Genomic DNA, 20,523 nt, shown 5'->3' with positions numbered 1-20,523 from the left:
AAACATTTCATTATTCTTAAATTGCTTGAAAACTTGTTAAAACTTGGGAACTTTTTAAGGTTAATAGCTAGTAAAAAACCTTAACTTGAGTGGAGAAGTTATCGTTTACTTAAAAGTTTAAAAAGTAACCCCTTTTAGCAAGCGGTTTTAAACAAGATTTAATGTTAACAGTGGCGCAATTAGACTTAGTTGGTTGACTGATTATGAGTCTAGGTTATAGGAAATTGACTTAATGTCAATGTGCTGTGGCAGAGACTACTACTATCAGACAAAACGGTCTACAACCTTTTTCGTCACTTCTAACTTGCGTTTGTACACATGCAAGATTGGTAGAGCAGAAAGTCTTTGTGCATTGTAAGTAACTTTAAATGGTGTGGCAGATTCAATAAAACAGTTTAAGATGCTAGATGCGCTGTACCATATGTATGTTAGAGCATATGCTGAGTGGTGTCCATTTGTAGCCTCTATTGCAGCATCATCACTGTAACTATTGCATGTTAGTATAAGTTGCAAGTAGTTATAACTGTTTAGTGTATTAGATCTTCTTTCTTACTTTTTTTTGTTTTCTAATGTGGTGCTGTTTGTAGATGGTTTTGCAATAAACGTTTTTTTTATTCTATTCTATTCTATAACATTGTGCAAAAAGCTGCTTATTTATTTATCAAGTTTCAAATAGTCATACAGTATTTTAGAAATCGGAAATGATATTGATTCTTTATTTTAAGCCTTCAAAATGGGTCTGGCTTGGCCTTATGAAACTATCGTTTAAATGACTATCGGTCCGATTCGAAATTTAAGATACGTCGAAAATTTCCTAAAGATACGATATGGATTGGATATGTCCGTGTCAAAAGTGACGTTTTTGTTTATTAGGCCGTATCAGGCCAATTCGATCCAATAACTGCCACCCCTCGGCATACACCAGCAGAATGATATTTGATTTGAATCATCTGTTTTATCTATCTCGACCTCTCGCTCACGCCAATACATCTCCGGATAAGTACGAGCGAAATAAATGATTACTAAATAACATGATTAAAATATCATTTTGATGTCAATTGACATTATAATTGGCCTGTTGGTGTTATGAACCGATAAATGATTATTACAGTACATATGGTGCTACTTTATAACACTAGTGCGAAAATTAGCATATTACGTTACTGTGTCGAACATTTAAAGGGCCATATGTACTGTAAAATAGGGAATGCTAACCGGTTAACCGGTTACCCGGTAATTTGACCAATATTACAGTCGGTAAAATACCGGTAATTTCCAGCCGTAACCGGGAATTTACCGAACGTTGTATAGGCAAATAAAAATGTAACAACCTGTTGAATTAGCCCATCTATGTCTTCGTACTTACAAAAAAAACAATTACTACGGTTTACGATTACGAAGAGACACTTAAAATACTTACTTTTCTGCATCTTATGATCTCGTCGGAGTAGGAACTAGGAAGCAATGTTTTGTGACAAATGAGTGGTCGCTAATCCCTCGCCCTTTCCCTTCTCACCACCCTTACCCGACCTGCCTTACTATGTTCAGTGTCCTTTGTTTTAGTCTGTAGTGTCAGACAAGTGTGGAATGCGAAAGAACATTTTCTACCGCTGGTTACTTGTGTTCAAGATATCGTTCACGAATGTCTAAGCAACGTTCTATATTTTATATATAATTAACAGAATGATCTGATGATGACATGTTCCTGATTCCAACTCCTATCTTAAGAGCCCGGTAACGATTTTAGAGCAAAAATTTTAAATTGAAAGATTTAGTCGTTGGAATTGTACACCTTTTGTTACGTAATATCTAAATAACAAGTATTGGTTTCTATTAGCACGTTTTTTCATCTTGCCTTTTAATAATGAGGTCGCAAGCGTGCGTCCCTGGTAATAGGTGACGAGAAGGGATAGTTTTTAAAAATTCATATAAATTATGGTAGTAAATTATACAAAATGATGTATAAGAACAGTTTCAGCAAATGTTGTAGATTGTTTAAGTATCAAAATTACGTTGAAATTAAGTCAATTTTCAGAGAAATTGTCAGTTGTTTTGAAGTAATTTCTAGAGAAAATTGATTTCGTCTAACTTTCATTTACACTACTTCAAATTTATAGTAACAAAAATGTAGTTTATTAAATTTGAAGTACAGGATATGTGTAATACAAAAGTACCATTTTTAGCAGTCCAAACTTAACGAAATTTACAAATAAGATCGACAAAATCACTGCTTTTTGCGCGTTTACCTAAACGTCCATCAGAAAAAAAAATCATTACTAATTAAGTGAGTCTGTTTTAAAAAAATAATAATATTATAATGAAAGATAACAAGACGTGCTAATAGAAACCAGTACTTGTTATTTTTAATAGTTAACAAAAGGTGTACAATTTCATGCGCTTAATCTATCAATTTGACATTTTTGCGACTTAAATCGATAACGGCCTCTTAAAGTGCAATTTTAAAGTGACTAGTGTTAAAATGATATGAAACTAATCTTGCTGTTAAATATATTTTTTTCTTATTTTTACTAGATTTTAATGAATGTTGATTACGGTTTTAGTTACTTTAATAACAATATTATATTGATAGATGTGTAAATGCAAACGTGTATGACATTTAAATGACGACTGTCACTTTTTTGTTACCCTTTGATTACTGCGATTTTTAAAGAATTAAAAAAGTTTAATGTTGCTTATTTAATGTACAAGTTCATTTCGCTTTGAAATGATACATGTTTGATTTTTTATTTAATATGATTAGTAAATATATCTTGTTTAATGTTTATAGTTTATTTTCTTTATTTTGTTTTGTCGATGTTTCTATAACGTGCTGTTGATTACTTTCAAAGGTTACTGACGAAAATAAGGACACAATCAATAATAATGCAAAATCAATGTATTTTATTTCATAAACGTATAACCGGTAATTTACCGGTTAACCGGTTAGTGGGACCTCGCGTCGGTAAATTACCGGTAATGAAAAACGCCCGGTTATTGCATTCCCTACTGTAAAACGTTGTACGATACATGTGCGAATAGGTAATTAGCAACTCGTGTCGATTTAAAACACTCCCTTCGGTCGTGTTTTAATTTATCGCCACTCGTTTCGAATTTCCTATTTTTCGCACTTGTATCGTAATGTACTATTTTCGACTTAAAATAAAAATGGGCTTTGCGAGAATACAATAGCAGCTTAACGTACGGTTAAAAATAATATCGTTGAGGCATGTTAACACCGAGTTCGAATTTTATTCAATTATGTGCATTTTTACAGCAGCGGACAAGCCAAACTTCGGTAGTAGAAAAACAATGCAATGCCCTGTTGCTTTTGTTTTATGCGTGGCTTTATGCCATTGTATATTGAGTGCGACGTGTGCTGTACCGGGGACAGGTAATCAGTGGTTTTGTGATGTCCATATTTACGGAAATACGAGTACCTACATATTCAAGGTACGGGTCACTCACTTTTTTTTGCGTGGGCCTAAAACATGTGCATGAAAAAAAAATGGTTTGCAGGTGTTCATAGGTGACGGTAATCGCTTACCATCAGGCGATTAGTCTGTTCGTTTGCCTCCTATATTATTAAAAACCGATTTGGAAGCGCAGCTTATCTTGAATCATAGATAATTTTTATTACCATCAACCGGGGTGAATAGGGATGGCTGAGGTGAATAGGGACAAATCTTAAAATGTGATTTATCTGACAAGTTTTTCAAAACTACCTGCCTATACAAATTGTATCATTTGATTGAAAATAAAAGTAGATTTTGTATGATAGAATTTCTGTGGGAAGTTATAAAAAAAAAATCAGGTAAATTACTTTTTATGTGCTTCCCTATCCACCCCAGCCATCCGTATTACAAAATCAGTAACGAATTGGACCTTTCTACGCTCCATCTTATCTTACAATAGTCTACAAGTTGCAATAGTCTTCGATTAAATCTTAAAAAGTCATAATGTCATAAAAGTTACTAAAGTATTAACTTATATGTAACTCAATATCCGGTTCATAATAGCCCGGGTATATAAATTGGATCCGATTTCCTGAACTGGTTTACTATTGACCAGACACAAAAAGTAGTAAGTGAATCTACCATTTTATCCAATAAAATTCTTCTATTATGCTTCGATAACTTTACAGTAAAAATCTTATGTAACAATAAAAATAATCTCTCTGCTTTACCTTAAGGTTGACTAGTAGAGAATGCCTTTTGGTATTAAGTCCGCCTTTTGTACGATAAGTTTTCTTTTGTGCAATAAAGTTTAAATAAATAAACAATAAAATGATGAAATTTTTTTATTTCATGTTAATACAATTTTCGATGATTAATTTTAGATTCACACCTTATAAAAGTTTCAAAATCATACTCATACTCATACTCATTTATTCATAAAGTCAATTTACATGTCAAAATAAAATTACTACTAAATTAAAGTTAAAACTAACTTAAAATTAAATTTACATTAATAATTAAAACAAATCAAACACTAGGTAATTTAATCAATTGTTTATTTTCTTGTATCTTTTAACTGAGGTGTGCCAATAAAGAGTATTCTATCTATCTATCTAGTTGTTTGATTTAATTTGTTACAAAACTCCTTAAAGACTGGAATATATTTATTTTATTTTATAACGGGTCACTCACATGGATGGACGCAAATTACGTGAGTGACTCGGCATTAAATTGTTCAAATTTGTCTGATTTTTTATTTATTAACACCTACTAATTTACATAAAACCAAGGATACTTTTATTTACTGATCAACTTTGTAACTTTCATGCACTTCGCTAGATGCTTTATTTTACAAAGTTTACAAGTCTAAGTAGGTATTCTTTGTAATACTTACTAACAATGCTAGTAGGTAGTTGTTTATTCAAAAAATAAATTTGCTTGGGATATAATAGTAATAAAACTCGAAACAATTTTAATTAAAATTTACATTATATTCATCAATTTCTCCCTTTAGAGAAATATTAAACGGTCGAGCTATAAACATCTTTACTAACCATCGCTCCAAAACTATATTTATATGACCTTATTGTTAATATCTTGAGGCGTGTAAATAAAATTTTCGCATCATCTATTCAGAAAAGAACTATTTCTTCCCTCCTACGAGGGCTCAAAGTGGCACTTTTCTTCTCTGCTAGAAAGGATCAGAGGAGGAGAGGTGGGAAAGAGAGAGGTAGCGGCAAATTATCAAAGCGAAGCTGTTCCCTAGAAGTGGCCACGACCCTCACTGATGAGGAAACCGATGCAAGGAGGAGGAGGAATGATCAAAAAACACTTTTCTAGGACACTTTATTGACATTATTTTGCATAGTTTTTCTTAGCTTAAATAATATTTTTAATCCTAATAATTTCCATTTCCAGAATTATTTTCATCGTGGGCGTAACACACTACTCATTACTTCGATAATTTTATAGAATCCCTCCTCTCAGGTTTCTATTATAGACTCCTTCGCTTCGTTAACGATTTAATGTACGTCCTCGCCGTAAATATGTCATTTTGCTCTCTTGTGACATAATCTACTACCTTGGGCGTGGCTTGTAAAAGTGACTGTTCAGTCAGCCAAGAAAGTGGTTTACGACTTTTCGACTCTATTTGTCAAGTAATAGAGTCGAAAAGTGGTAAACCACTTTCTTGGCTGACTGTACAGGGTACATGCGCCCTTTTAGTTTCCGTTATCCCTATATTGACGTTACATTATGGTATCTACACAAATTCATCTATCATAATATAATTGCCCTAAATATCCGTCCTCACGCTAGTTTCGCCACTGGTAGTGCCAGCTAAACCAGATTTTCTTCACAGTACAGAAATGTAAACATTGCCAGTACTATGACTATCTTCAATTCTGCTCGTACTCGTCCGTACATGTATTAGCGCGGACGAGAAGCACGATAACTAAATAACATGATTCAAATATCATTCTGATGTAAGCATACTTTCGAATTAGCCTGTAAGTAACCTACAAAAACGGGGACTCCCTCTGGTCGCATAACAACTTTTGTCGTATTTTTGTCATAACACTTTATGCATAAAATCGTAAGTCATAAAAATCGTTAGTCAGAATTATTCCTCTACATAACTGGGTTTTTGTCATAAATTAATTATGTCATAATTTTGTTAGTCATAATTTTAATTCGAAAAAAAATTTAGGTTTGATTTGTTTGGTATGCACAAAAAATGTATGACAACTACTATTATGTATGTCATCAAATATTATGGCTAAAAATGTATGATACAATATAATATGACTTTTCATTTGTATGCGCAATGATGATTATGACAAAAGTTGTTATGCGTATCAAAGATATGACTTTAACTTATATGCAACCCAATATGGACCCACAAAAACGACTTATTACGAAAACTTTCTATCTTTGAATCTAAAACCATCTAATTTATAAAAGAGCAATAAAAGTCTAATTAAACTACGAAAACATAATTTTATAGTAAAACTATTTTATTATTGAGTCGTAAAAACCTAAATTTTAATTGTCAAACCTGTTGTCTAGATTGTAATAATATATTATTGTGTTCCGTGTTGTAATAGTACATTACGAAACAAATGCGAAAAAGAGTAAGTAAGAGGGAGTATTTTAAATCCAAACGAGTTGCGAATTATTTATTCGCACGTGTTACTACCGTACAACGTTTTACAGTACATATGACCCTTAAAATTTTCGACATAGTTAATGTGCTAATTATCGCACTAGAACGGTGAAGTAGTGCCATATGTACTGTAAAACAAGTTTCTTAATAGTTTACATCTTAGCTAGCTTTTTAAATGGTATTCTTATGTAATTATTTTTTAAATCTGCTTCCCGAATTCCAAATTCCTTGCAAATGCAAGCATTGTTAACATATATATTAATTTAAACAACTAGATGTTAACTGATCATTTTTAACATACACATATTTATTGATACTTTTATTAGTTTTACTTTAAAAAAAAGTAACAAGTGAAATGAAAAAAGAAGATAAAAGACTGTTTCATTCTTTAATTGTATTTTCTGTTTACATAGCGTGGGAAACTCAGTGTAATTATTTTGACAACGTAAACATTTTATTACATAGAAAGTGTTCCGACTATTTGTGTAATGTATCTATTAAAAAATATAGTATTAATCTAGAATGTTTATGTCGTATTTAGTAATATGTTGTTAGGATATTTCACCTTACCTACCTTTACCTTTACCTTACCTTTACCTACCTACCTTACCTCTTATACCTTTGTCGATTATTAAAATTTTAAATAACTGTTATGTTATAAATAAGTATACAAAAAGTGTGAAGTATTTTTTATGATGTCATTTTGACGATGAAAAGACGAATAATATAAATAATTAATATAATAACCCTATAACGAAATCGATTGATACTTTTAAATTGTTAATTATACTTTGATGATCGGTGGGTGGTAATATATAAAATTATTATCTGCCTCTTTGTCGCTCTTGCATATTCCACCGACAGAGAGGCAGATATTGTTTTTTTGATTTTTCCATGTTAGCGGTAAGATCTCTGATACTAATAAGTAAGTCAACTTATTGGTTGTATGCATTTTGTACCGTTTGGCGATGAAACTCTAGGTCTATGGGGTCCCAGCGCACACAAGTTTTTTGCAGAAATCGCGAAGCGTCTGGTTGACGTAACTGGTGACCGAAGAGCTGGCGGCTTCCTCGCAGAACGTATCAGTATTGCGATACAACGAGGAAATGCCGCCAGCATCCATGGTACAATGCCTCAAGGGCCTATTTTAGATTTAAGCTAATTATAGTAATCCTCTGTAGGTATATATATCTATTGTGTATAGCGTTACTTATTTGAAAATGTATAGCATAGCATTACTTTAGTCTATTATACGACAGAATGTCAAATAGTATGAGAATTTTACATACATACATACATATAATCACGCCTATTTCCCGAAGGGGTAGGCAGAGACCACGGATTTCCACTTGCTACGATCCTGACATACCTCTTTCGCTTCCTTCACTTTCATGACATTCCTCATACACGCTCGTCGGTTTAGGGTGCTCTTGACCTGGCCTTTCTTCAGGATTTCCCCGATTTGATCAGAGAAAGTCCGCCGAGGTCTACCCCTTCCTGCTCCCTCTTCAACTTCTCCCTTATACACTCTCTTTGTTAACCTTCTTTCACTCATTCTTTGAGAATTTTAGCCCACAAAATTAATGTAAATTAAGAGTTCCATTTTTAAAACGGTTTTTTGTTAGATTTGGATAAAATTTGACTGGTTTGAGGAGTTTGCAGAGTTTGGAGAACACAACTTTCCCCAAAAAAAAGTACTTATGTGATTTTCCATTAAGATACGAAAATACCGTACTTTTTCGTAACTCAGAGAATGATTTCTTAAGACATACGATGAAATTACGCTTATATTATGAATACAGTACTCTCTATCCCCCAATTTATATCGAAATCAGACTAAAAAATATTGGCATTTTTTTTAGCGTGATCCTTTTAGTTGTTTACATAGATTACATTCTTTTAGTAATGTTTTTTTTACAGTTTTGGTCGATTGAATTCAAACATACTGGACGTAAAGGAATTTGTTAATACTTTTTCACCAATCGTCACAAAACTCGTTAGATTGAAATAGAATCGGATAAAGTTTAAAATAGGAATGAAAAACTCGATAGGTTTTTGGACAATATAAATGCTTTTAGTAGAATTGTGATAAAAAAGGTATCATGGATTAGATAACGTTTTTTCACGCCACTGTTCGGAAATGTGGGAAAACATGGTCTAAAACCAAGCTGGAAAGTAGGCAATAGCTGTAGCAGCTGAACCACCACTACTACAATGTTTCATTGTTATCGCCATCTGTCATTGGTTATCATCATCTGTCATTGGTGCGAGAAAAAGGTCTTCTTTTTTGGCGAAACTTTTTCCTTCAAAAATAAAATTAGGTTATTTATAGGACCAATTACTTGTATTAAAAAAAGTCAAAATTATTCCGTTCACGCTTAAGGCGTTTTTACTTTTGTAGCTGTTTGTGGTTTTTTAGCAAGTTTAGAGTCGGTTTGAAGCAACCAACAGAAAAACGCTTCTTAAAAGTGATAAAAAAAGTTGGGACTTGGGATCGGATAATACTTACTGAATTGCATAGTGTAAATTGTGTTTGACTAAACAAAAATACATCGCTTTCTTTCAACAATGTCCTCACGCCAATATAAATATTAATTTATATTAAATTAGGTTATTTATAGGACCAATTACTTGTATTAAAAAAAGTCAAAACCATTCCGTTCACGCTTAAGGCGTTTTTACTTTTGTAGCTGTTTGTGGTTTTTTAGCAAGTTTAGAGTCGGTTTGAAGCAACCAACAGAAAAACGCTTCTTAAAAGTGATAAAAAAAGTTGGGACTTGGGATCGGATAATACTTACTGAATTGCATAGTGTAAATTGTGTTTGACTAAACAAAAATACATCGCTTTCTTTCAACAATGTCCTCACGCCAATATAAATATTAATTTATATTAAATTTCTTATAGTTACGCAAATGTTTTCTTATTTGCTCGCAGTAGTCGTGAAAAGCACTATATAATGTCTCGGTCGGAAGTCGGAAACGCCAAAGATGGACTCGTATTATTTCTCAAACTCACTCGTCCATCTTTGAACGGTTTTCCGTCCTCTCCTACAATGTACTATTACTTGATATTAAAAACAAATATGTAGCCGGATTTTGTTACTTTTATTTCCGATGTTTCGACGCAGATTTCACTGGTCATGGTCGCGGATAACTGATGTCCCAGCAAAATGTCAAAACGAAGGTTTTTATATCTACACACAATGTTTTACATCACACCTTCGAAAAAAACTAAATTTTAAGCGAAATAATTCTTAAATAAGATGACTTATTAAACATTCATCCACCATATTGTAATTTTTTGGGTGGTTTTACAGTATATTTACCTGGCCCCAGAATCCTATATTCATTTATAACTGTAGTTACGACGTATCTATCAGAATGGTAAGCACATTTATGGCGCAAAATCCATTCGAGATTCACTGCAAATAGCTTTTACGTGGGTTTCATGCAAAACGGCTTGGTTAAAGGTAACTTTAGCCATTTTATCATTATTACAGGGCAATTTGGACTTTAAATGTATGGTGTTAAAGCTTTTTATGGGATATATACTTGATTTATTTGTTTTTGTTTCAGATTGCCGACATATTTGGAAAATAAGGTAATGAATAAAATAAGGTATTCTCGGGTTAAATCTCTTTAACTTATGAAGCGTACGTGTTTGCGGTTACCGTTTTTGCATTTAAAACCTTATTGTTTAGGCAAATAAGTTACAATTTCAATGAATTTTCGATACTTTAAGCCCTCCACGGGTTAAGTGTATGGTTTCCCTAATCATCAAGTTATGTATGTAAGTACATAATTACATGTTTTTGTTTGTCGATTCTGTTTAGAGAATTTTACAAAATGGAGGTTTGGGAGATTTTTCAGCTGGCTGAGCCACTAGTTTTATAACTTGTACGAATATTAGCTACCTAAATTTGGATAGGGTAATAGGTAGGGTTTTTCAGGTTTTTTTTAGACAGTGTCTTACCCGACCGAATAACTCGCAAACGCGAAGCGGCGCGGCGCGGGTGAATTCATTTTTTTTTTGTATTGCAAAATTTCAAAATAAAGTAAAACCTATAAACATAGTTTTTAACTTTTTCAGTAACATACTAAAAAATCATGGGGAATGGAAACTATTTAGAAGTTGAAAAACGTTTTCTCTTTTTGTACGGACGTGATATACTTCCCTCTTAAATAATGCTTTACTTAGAAAGGTTTTTTGTAATTTTACCCAAACGGGTTACTAACCCAACATTTAATCCCCGTTAGTGAGTTAGTCTAAGTACATTATTTACGCTTTCAACCAAATCCATTCAATCCATTCTATAACCTACTCCGTAGCAATATATTCAATAATCTAATGTAAGCCCAAATAAAATTCACGCGTTTCAATCTAAAAACTCACTCGAACATGCAAAGCGGAATCAACTGGATTAAATTTTAAAACGTCGTATGTCCTTAAGGGGAATTCCTAGTTGCGATTTTTCCAAACAAAGGCTCTCGACTGTTTCCTTCCTGGATTTTTAACCTAAAGCAATGATTTTTTCAAATAAGATCAATATCTGTGCCGCTATGTTTTGTTTTTTGAAGAAACTTACAGCACCTCGAAAATCTTAAAAACGGCTCGATTGAATTTGTTGGAAAAAAGGCGCAGTATACAAATATGACAACAAATACTCAAAAAATCAAAACATAGCGGCATAGATTATGTCTTCCTGTTTCATTTTCCAAAATTTCAGAATGATTGCTTACCGCTAAATCACCAGCGCTTCTACGCTTCAGCGCTTGTTTTGTTTACTCCTCGCTTAATATACCTAGTAAGTACCTGGGCGACCGAGCTTTGCTCGGTTATAACTATTTATTGTAATATGGTGGTGTATAGGTGATAATCTTAACTAATTTTTTTTACTAAATTAAACTTGTCTAAAACAATAAAAATTAAAAAAAAATATATAAACTTGAACATATAAAAAAAAAAAGTTAGTCACCGGGCGAGATTCGAACCCGTAACACTCGTTTAGCAGTCCGCGTCTTAACCCGCTGGAGCAGACGGACAGTGGTCAGCATCACGAAATTAGCGACCATATTCTGCGTCGAAAGAAAAACGCATGAAAACTCGAAAACACGCGTTTTCCCAAACATAAGACTAATCTAGATCGATTGTTTACCCCCAAAAACCCCAATATACCAAATTTCAGCAAAATCGTTAGAGCCGTTTCCGAGATACCGGAAATATATATATATATATATATATATATATATATATATATAAGAATTGCTCGTTTAAAGGTATAAGATTATTAACAAGATACCTACATAATAATAACTCCACGGCCGATTCGGCCACGGCGACTGCTATCAACTCCGTTGCTGTCTCTGATGTGCTCGCAAGTGACTGATGTAGCCGATCTTGCTACCAAAAGTTCGCGAACATTGCGGGCATGTGAGCACACCATTTTCGTAATTATAGTGCATAGCCGCAGGTGGTCTGGCTTTTATATCGTCGCGTTTGGCGTCCAGCTCTAAGCGCCGACGAGCCTACCTATTACCTATACCTATACCTAGATACCTATTAGTAAACCAAAACTTCAGCGTAGGATGTAATTCAAATTAGTATTGTTTTCAATCTGACGCCACAACACAGGCATAGCCTAGTGTGGCAGTCATAGGAAAAGGAAATCTTGTACAATTTTTGGAAAATAAACAATTTTTTTTTAATAATATTTGTCACAAAATACGGGCCTATAGTTCCAATGGCGGTGTGGCGCTGTCGTCGCGCACGGCGCTAATAACTTTGCCTTACTCCGTCCATAGACAAAACCAAGAGTTAGTAAAGCGGATCAAATGGAATCGCGTGGCTCAGAACACTGCATTGCGTCACGTCATGACACCTTTACAACCATGCAATAGCGAAATGACCTAAGAGCAAAAGTAAGTTTTGCTGCTGGAAAAAGGCTTAATATTTATGGTTTTTTTGTCGGACTCTTTTTGGTATATGGAGATTCTATGTACGTGCAAAGTTTCATTATAAATTATAATCTAACACGTAGTTTTAAAATGAGAACGAAACTCAGTTTGTATGGGAAGGTGAAAATCGGCCGGGTTTTCCGAAGACGCCGCAGAGGGGCATACATTGTATGTAAAATTTGAGCTCTAGTGTGTCTGTACCTGCCTATGCCCATGATTCTGAATCCTAATTTCACTTTAAGCTTCTGTTTATTTATAATCGCTTAAAAGAGAAATTAAGCTGACTTTCATTAATTATAAATATAAAACTTTTGGTTACTCTTCAAAACAATTTTTAACTTTCATTTGAGTATGAAGAAAGTTGATCCAATTTACAATTTATCAAGGAAATGGAAATAACAGAATTACATTGCTAAAGTAATGATATTGTAATGTGACGTCACATTATTATAAAATGAATTTAAAAAGACATAAATTGTGATCATAAAAAAATACAAGTCTCCAAAGTCTCAAAAAAAAGGTCAGACTAATATTAGTTCATGTATATAGTTGTTGTACAATTCATTATTCAATAACATTTTCTTTTAATTTTCTTCAATTTTCTTTTTTTCTTTTTAAAAGTAAAAAAAAACTTTTGAGACTTTGGAGCCTTGTATTTTTTTATGATCACAATTCATGTCTTTTTAAATTCCTTTTTAATATCCCCTTTTTTATAATGGTTGGCTTATTTTCTATCCATTTAGCTAAATTTTGTTATACCTAATATTCAACACGTGTCAAGTACCCAATTATATTTTCTAATACCTTCATACTTCCCTCAATTAGAAAAGAAAATGTCAGCGTAAAGGTTGGCAAAAGAAATGTGCTGAGAAAAGGGGAGGTACGGGTTAAATGGACCGGAAAGGCATGGGCGTAAAAACCACTGAATATACTAATGTAAAGGGAAGTGTGTGGTTTGCCCTAGGCACGGGACTGTTTTTCGTTCTTGATTTGGGTACAATATCAGTATATCATTATTTTTTAAGTAAATTGTTAACACATTCACGGACAGCCCGTCGAGAGACATAAATGGAGAGCCTCATGATATGGCACCACGTCTGTAGCCGATGATTTTTACTTAAACAAAACCGGACAATCGGCACTACCAGACAATCGGCACTCCGGCATCGCTACATGGTAGGTATTCCACAAATACGCAACAAGCGTTTTGCTTCAACGTTCCTTACGCAAACTGCCAAGAAGTGGAATGCCCTGCCCGAGTCTGTGTTTCCGCATGACTACAATCTGGATCTCTTCAAGGCAAGAGTAAATAGGTATCTTGTAGGTAAGCGTGCTCTACCGTAGACCGCATCATCACTTACCATCAGGTGAGATCGTGGTCAAACGTCTGCCTATCCTCCATAAAAAAAGCTATCCCGTCCACAGACTGCGAGTTTTCATATAGGATTATAATGAAGACAAGTATCTTATGCCGTTTAGGTACATCAAAAGGCTTTCTAGTATCGCAGCAAAATCTTCTGAGTGACTTATCGACGTTAATGCATCACCAGTATAAGGCCATGACGCATGCTGCGGCACGACACGACTGAGGACGTTACGGCTATAGACGAGATGCCGTGTCACGAGCCTCAACAATATATGAAGATGTATACAAACCTGAGCTGTCAATATGTGGTACAACTTTTATAGAGAATGCAACGAGGCGGTCCGTCCATAGACGGGAAAACATCTTGTATGGGATTTACCTGTGTCACAGCAGGCAATGTCCGTGAACGTGTTAAGCTAAAAGTAGGTACGTTACTAAATAAACTTTAACAACAAAACTGCTGTGAGACTTAGGCATATCAAATGTAAATCATATTGAGCAATATCGATGAATAAACACGAGTGTTTTAATATATTCAATTACAATTTGAATGAAGAGAAAATTAGCAATTTGGACTCTTATTTCTGGCCCGTTTTCCTTTGATGCAAATTATTCCACGAAGACATAATAATAGACTGACATTGTAAAATAATGTCAATGCGAAAAAAGTCAACTAAAAATGTATGAAAATCCATTGCTGGCGCGTCTCGCATTAGCGCAATAAGTACAATGTTTAGCGGCCTATTATTACGAACGTAATGACAATGTTTCCAGGAATGTTTGAAAAAATAGATAACTATAAAAAACGACAGCAACTCTAACTAGCTAACTCTGCCAAAAAGCAAAATAAGACACCACAAATAAAAATAAATAAAACTTAACCAACGAGAAACCACAAATAGCAAAGTTACAAAGTTAGTGCTTCTAAAAGCTTTTCGACGAAGAATTTTTTAGATCCCCAACGCCCTACTTCACGATTCCTAACTTTTGCAAAAACAGCGCCCCCACACATTGATTCTTTTTACTCTAATTTATTCAGATTTTATACCTGCCTTCCCCGATACCAAAGACAAGGATATGATGAAGACTTTCAATCGCAGAAATATTTTTGTAAACTTATTTAATAAGAAATTGGAGAAACCCGCGCGAAATCGCCTTTTCATAGAAATGTAGTCTTCGTTTTCCTCTCTGGATATTAACATTATTAAAAATATTTTGACACCTTTTTTTGCATATTGACCACAGATTTTTTTCGAATTTTTAATTATTATAAGAGTTAGGAGCATTTTAAAATTGACAAATTGAAATGACGACCGGACTGGACTAGTGGGTTTTGACACTGTGTATGAAGCCGATGGTCCCGGGTTCGAATCCCGGTAAGAACATTTATTTGTGTGATGAACACAGATACTTGTTCCCGAGTCTTCTATGTATATATCTATTTATCTATCTACGTATGTATGTACATATATCGTCGCTTGGTATCCATAGTAAAAACTGCTTAGTTTGGGGCTTGGTCGATCTGTGTAAGATTGCCCCCAAAATATTTATTTATTTATATGTAACGGTACGAAGTGGAGCTTAAATCAACAGAAATGTCCTCGTTACCTCTCCTAGGCACTAAAGGCTCGGTCGCCAACTTATATTTTCTACAATTATATGGGTGGTGTGTTGAGGTTGGGTACGCGAGTCATCTAAAAGCGCACCAGAGAGTGGACAGCTACACTCTGTTAACAGTAATTAAAAATGTCTACTCCAGAACACACAGTCATTGTGGCCGAAATCGGTACGGATTATCATCATCACGACGCCATTTAGAACAAAGATAAGCGCACCTAATTTAACGTTATGGATAGACAGTCTTTATTTTTCAATTATCCCCGCTCAATACCTTCCGAGTTAAAAAGTTTCAAAAAGTGCGCTGCTAAAGTTCACATTCCTTTTATAAAATGTAGGTAAAAAATTTAATAAAAATGTCACTAGAAAGAGTAATATTTGTGATAAATTAATTGGTGCCTTCAAAGTCTTTTGCAGACTTTTCGACGATGTTACAATATTTTTACTCATACAGGGAATATTTAAAGTCTGTATCGGAATTTGCCTGAGTTAACATATTTACAAAACTGAATTTATCATGAAAGTGCTTTTGAATTGATTATTCAGCTGTAAACTATGTATATTGTTTGATATTTACATTTATTTCATAATTCGAATTTTACATTTGAGTGCGATTTCAAAGAAAAAATACTATTGAACGTATCTTTTGTGTAATAATGTTTATTAGATGTTTTTACAGTACATATGGTGCTACTTTATAGCACTAGTGCGAAAATTAGCATATTACGTTACTGTGTCGAACATTTAAAGGGCCATATGTACTGTAAAACGTTGTACGATACATGTGCGAATAGGAAATTCGCACTTTGTATCGTAATTTACTGTTAATGTTAAGTAATCTGATGTGACTATTATATATAAGCGCTTTGGTACACTACTTATAATGCTTTGGTATGCTAAAAAAAAATAAGTGCGTTATATGTACCTGGGTATATTTTAGACTTTAATATTTTAGCTACATATAATGGTCACATTTCTAATTATTTGCTGGAAGGCTATTTTACCGGAAAAGGCATCAATATTAACGATCAATTCTACAAAATATTAGCAACTCAGCTTTGAAGTTTATTAAGCCAATTTTCATACGTGGACTGTGGTGGTTTAACGAGTGTAACTTAAGCCCTTTTTCCATTCACAAGTTATAAATCATGTTAACCTCTAACGTTTTGCGACTGCATTCGGAAACGAAAATTCAATATTACTTAATGAATATACACCGCGGACCGGTAAGACCCGACAGATCTTAACCACGTATAAGGATCAAAAATTTTTTGCTCAAATTGAATTCAAATTGGTTGACTGGTGGAAAATGCCATAAGGCATTAAGTCCGCCATTTGTACCATCATGTAAATTATGCAATAAAGATTAAAAAAATAAAAAAATATTGCAACTGCAAGCGACACGTTATTTCTTTTTACATCTTGGCGAAAAAAAAAATATGTATAAAAAATATATTGTAGGTATAAAAAGTTTGGTAAATAAATAAATAAACGAAAAGTAATAATGTCGCACAATACTCTGCAAAACCACACTCAAGTCTCAGACCAATTCGAGCGTGCACTGATATCAGAATGAAAATGAAAAATCGTTTATTGGCCGCAATCACTGTGTTACAAATTGAGAAAGGGTTGGGACTTCCTGGAAAGTATATCAATAGACCCCGCTTTTCCAGCAGCAAGTTAAGGGTATATAAACTAATACAATACACGTTAATTATGTGATTTTTAACTAGTCATTCTGTACCCCTAGTGTAAATAAATTCGATTTTGAAACGTGACGTACGCGTTTGCGTTTAGTCTCATTTTGTATTGGATTTAGAAAGAGCGCGCCAAGCGGGACGTTTTGGAAACTCAAAATTCTATACAAAATGAGACTTAACGCAAACGCGTTCGTCACGTTATGATGTCGATAAAACTTACACTAGGGGTACTGTTATCGTGCAATTCGCTCGTATGTTCAGTCAAGTTAGTATATGTATATCGATATGGATAAAGTGACCAAAATATGTACACACTACCTTAATATATAGGCAATAAGTTCGTGTATACATATTTTTGGCGCTTTGTCCGTATCGATGTTTAATACTTTGACTGTACATGTATTGGCGCGGGCGAGACGCACGATAAGTCTTCAAACATGATTCAAATATCATTCTGATATCAGTGGACGTTCGAATTGGCTTGTGTGTAAAAAACCTCACATACTGTAAATAAAACTACTCAACCAAGTTTTTGGTTGAAGAAACGTCACTTTTGACACTGACATATCCGATCCATATCGTATCTAGAAATATTAAACGTATCATAAAATTCGAATCAGGCCATAGAGCTAGCAAACATACAGAACCAATACGTTTTCAGTATCATTTTGATACCTCAAATGCTCATTCGAGAATGAGGCCTGACCGTGCATATTTTAATTACGTTAAACATCGGATTAACTTTAATTAAGTGTTTTAAAAGATACCGCAGCTCGTTGTTTTCCATGAAACCGTTAAAATATGGCTTTTGGTATGCAGTAATAATTTAATTAATATGGTGCACGATCCGCGTAAAATTATATAACATGCACATAAAGTTCAACTTAGAAATGTGTCGGATATTTTGACGCGACATATTGTTGCTAAGTTGGCACGCCAAGTGTCACATCTAGTATAGCGATGTTAGCTTACAATTAGACGAACTTTTGAATAATTCATATATAATATTGTAATTCATATATAATGTAAGTAATTCATATTCCGTCCCCGTAATAGTAATTCTTGAAATATATTTTATAACAAGCAGATATAGCACTTTTAAATGTATCGTTGTTACTTTTAATTAAAGTTTTAGTTACTGAATAAGTTTTATTTTATTTAAAATTTTATTTATTACAGGTAAAGCATAAAGTAATTAATAGAATCAGGCGTTACTTTGCGGAAATCCATGCTAATTAAAGCAAGAAATATTACTTCGCTAATCCGCGAGAAAATAACGTGTTAGTCAATCAGTGCTTTCCGCAAAGTAACGCCTGATTCTATTAATTACTTTATGCTTTACCTGTAATAAATAAAATTTTAAATAAAATAAAACTTATTCAGTAACTAAAACTTTAATTAAAAGTAACAACGATACATTTAAAAGGATAAGGTGTTCGTTTGTTTCATTAAGCAAGCAGGTATAATTAGAGTTCTATGGACGCCCCGTGTCGCTAATAATTATTTTTTTTCAGACAATTTTTGAGTAGCAGAAAGTGTCCTAATGTGGAAAATATTGGAAATGAGGAATAACATTCCTCCGTAACTATATCTAACTTTCGGTATAGGATATGGTGGTTAATTACCGGATGGAAATTGAGTTCTCGTGTCGCTAAAACTTAATTATCTCTTCCAGACAATTATAAAAAAATGTGGCTTTCCGATACTTTGGTTACGACTTCCTAATTCCATTGAGTACTTCTACATTTTTAATTTTCTTTACTTTTCTGGTTCGAATTTATATCTATTTATATTTAATATTTATTTATGTTATATTTATATATCTATGCATTATTTTTCTATCTATGTATATTTGTATCAATGTGTATTCAAAACGTGCATTTCATTAATTCAGTGATTTTACACTTTTGTTTGTGTTTGTCATTCATTCATCGTTACTTCTGTTTTACTCATTTCGTCAAAGGTTAACTGGAAGAGATCCCATACAGGGATAAGTTCGCCTTTGTTGTATTTAATTAACTATGTATCTAACTGTGTTTTTCATGTTTTTATTTCTATGTACAATAAAGTATAGCCTTACATCTATACATACAATTATTGAGTAGAAGACAATCATGTCAAAATGTAGAAATATTGGAAATGAGAAATAAATATCCTTCATGACTACCTACTGTTACCTATTAACTACAATTAAAGTAGCTGTAAAGTTACGAACTGTAAACCTTCATGACTCCGCATAAAAAAAACTGAGTCGGCGGAATAAATCAATATTATCAAACCTTTAAAAAAATCAAGAGAATCGGTTGAGAAATGCACCGTAGACGAGAACATGATGTACAAAAACGGAACAAAAATAATGCTCTTTTTGTCCCGTTTTTGTACATCATGTTCTCGTCTACAGGTAGACAAGAATCAATATAATTATCAAGACTTAAAAAATCAAGAGAATCGGTTGAGAAATGCAACCTGTAGACGAGAACATGATGTACAAAAATATAATAAAAAGAGTGCTCTTTTTGTCCCGTTTTTGTACATCATGTTCTCGTCTACAGGTAGACAAGAATCAATATAATTATCAAACCTTAAAAAATCAAGAGAATCGGTTGAGAAATGCAACGTAGACGAGAACATGATGTACAAAAACGGAACAAACAGAATGCTCTTTTTGTCCCGTTTTCGTACATCATGTTCTCTTATTATTTGAAATAATAAGAGTTTTCACGTGGAGCAAGGAGCCAAAACAAGAAGGAACTCATTATTTCCACTGACCGGTGAACAGTATGAGGCTCTTCAAAAAAGGAGTGTACAGATTTTTAAAGGGTCGGCAACACGCATGTAACACCTCTGGAGATGCAGGCGTCCATAGGCTACGGTGACTGCTTACCATCAGGCGGGCCGTATGCTTGCTTGCCACCGTCGTGGTATAAAAAAACCACGCCTTAAAATGATACTAATAGCGCTGCCGTAGCTCAATATCGTGCGTAACTCACGCACTACAGCGTCCTGCCCCAAGGTTCATCTTACCCCGGTGTCCCCTACTTTTATGAAGCCAGCTACTGCCGCTGACTGTACATAAATCCGCCGTGACTTCTGTTGACCTGCAGCGATCCATCATCGAGATTATAACGACCCATATCACGGAAAAAGTTTCAGTGAGTGAGTGAGTGGTGGAGTGATATGGAAGATATATGGAGAGCCAGATGTATTTGATTTTTAAATGCTCAGCTGTTCAGCTAAGTATTTATAAAACTTTTGTTATACGATTTT

General features: G+C 33.8%; 2 protein-coding genes and 1 long non-coding RNA gene across 4 annotated transcripts in view; 2 read left to right on the top strand and 1 right to left on the bottom strand.

Annotated features, from left to right (window-relative positions):
• LOC133529539 (uncharacterized) overlaps positions 1 to 20,523 on the bottom strand; it is a 408,510-nt gene that overhangs the window by 9,081 nt on the left and 378,906 nt on the right. The gene's annotated exons all lie outside the window — the stretch shown is intronic.
• The window catches only part of LOC133529557 (uncharacterized), a 469,399-nt gene that overhangs the window by 105,992 nt on the left and 342,884 nt on the right, over positions 1 to 20,523 (top strand). The gene's annotated exons all lie outside the window — the stretch shown is intronic.
• The window catches only part of LOC133529545 (octopamine receptor beta-2R-like), a 312,683-nt gene that overhangs the window by 201,050 nt on the left and 91,110 nt on the right, over positions 1 to 20,523 (top strand). For both annotated transcript variants that reach the window (XM_061867289.1, XM_061867288.1), the window contains exon 3: positions 10,195 to 10,219. The gene's annotated coding sequence lies outside the window, so the exon portion shown is untranslated. The remainder of the gene's footprint in view (positions 1 to 10,194; positions 10,220 to 20,523) is intronic.

This window comes from Cydia pomonella, chromosome 21 (assembly GCF_033807575.1).
Source record: "Cydia pomonella isolate Wapato2018A chromosome 21, ilCydPomo1, whole genome shotgun sequence".
NCBI classification, from domain to species: domain Eukaryota; kingdom Metazoa; phylum Arthropoda; class Insecta; order Lepidoptera; family Tortricidae; genus Cydia; species Cydia pomonella.
The sequence above is the reverse complement of the archived record's forward strand: the minus strand, read 5'-3'. Positions and strand labels throughout refer to the sequence as shown.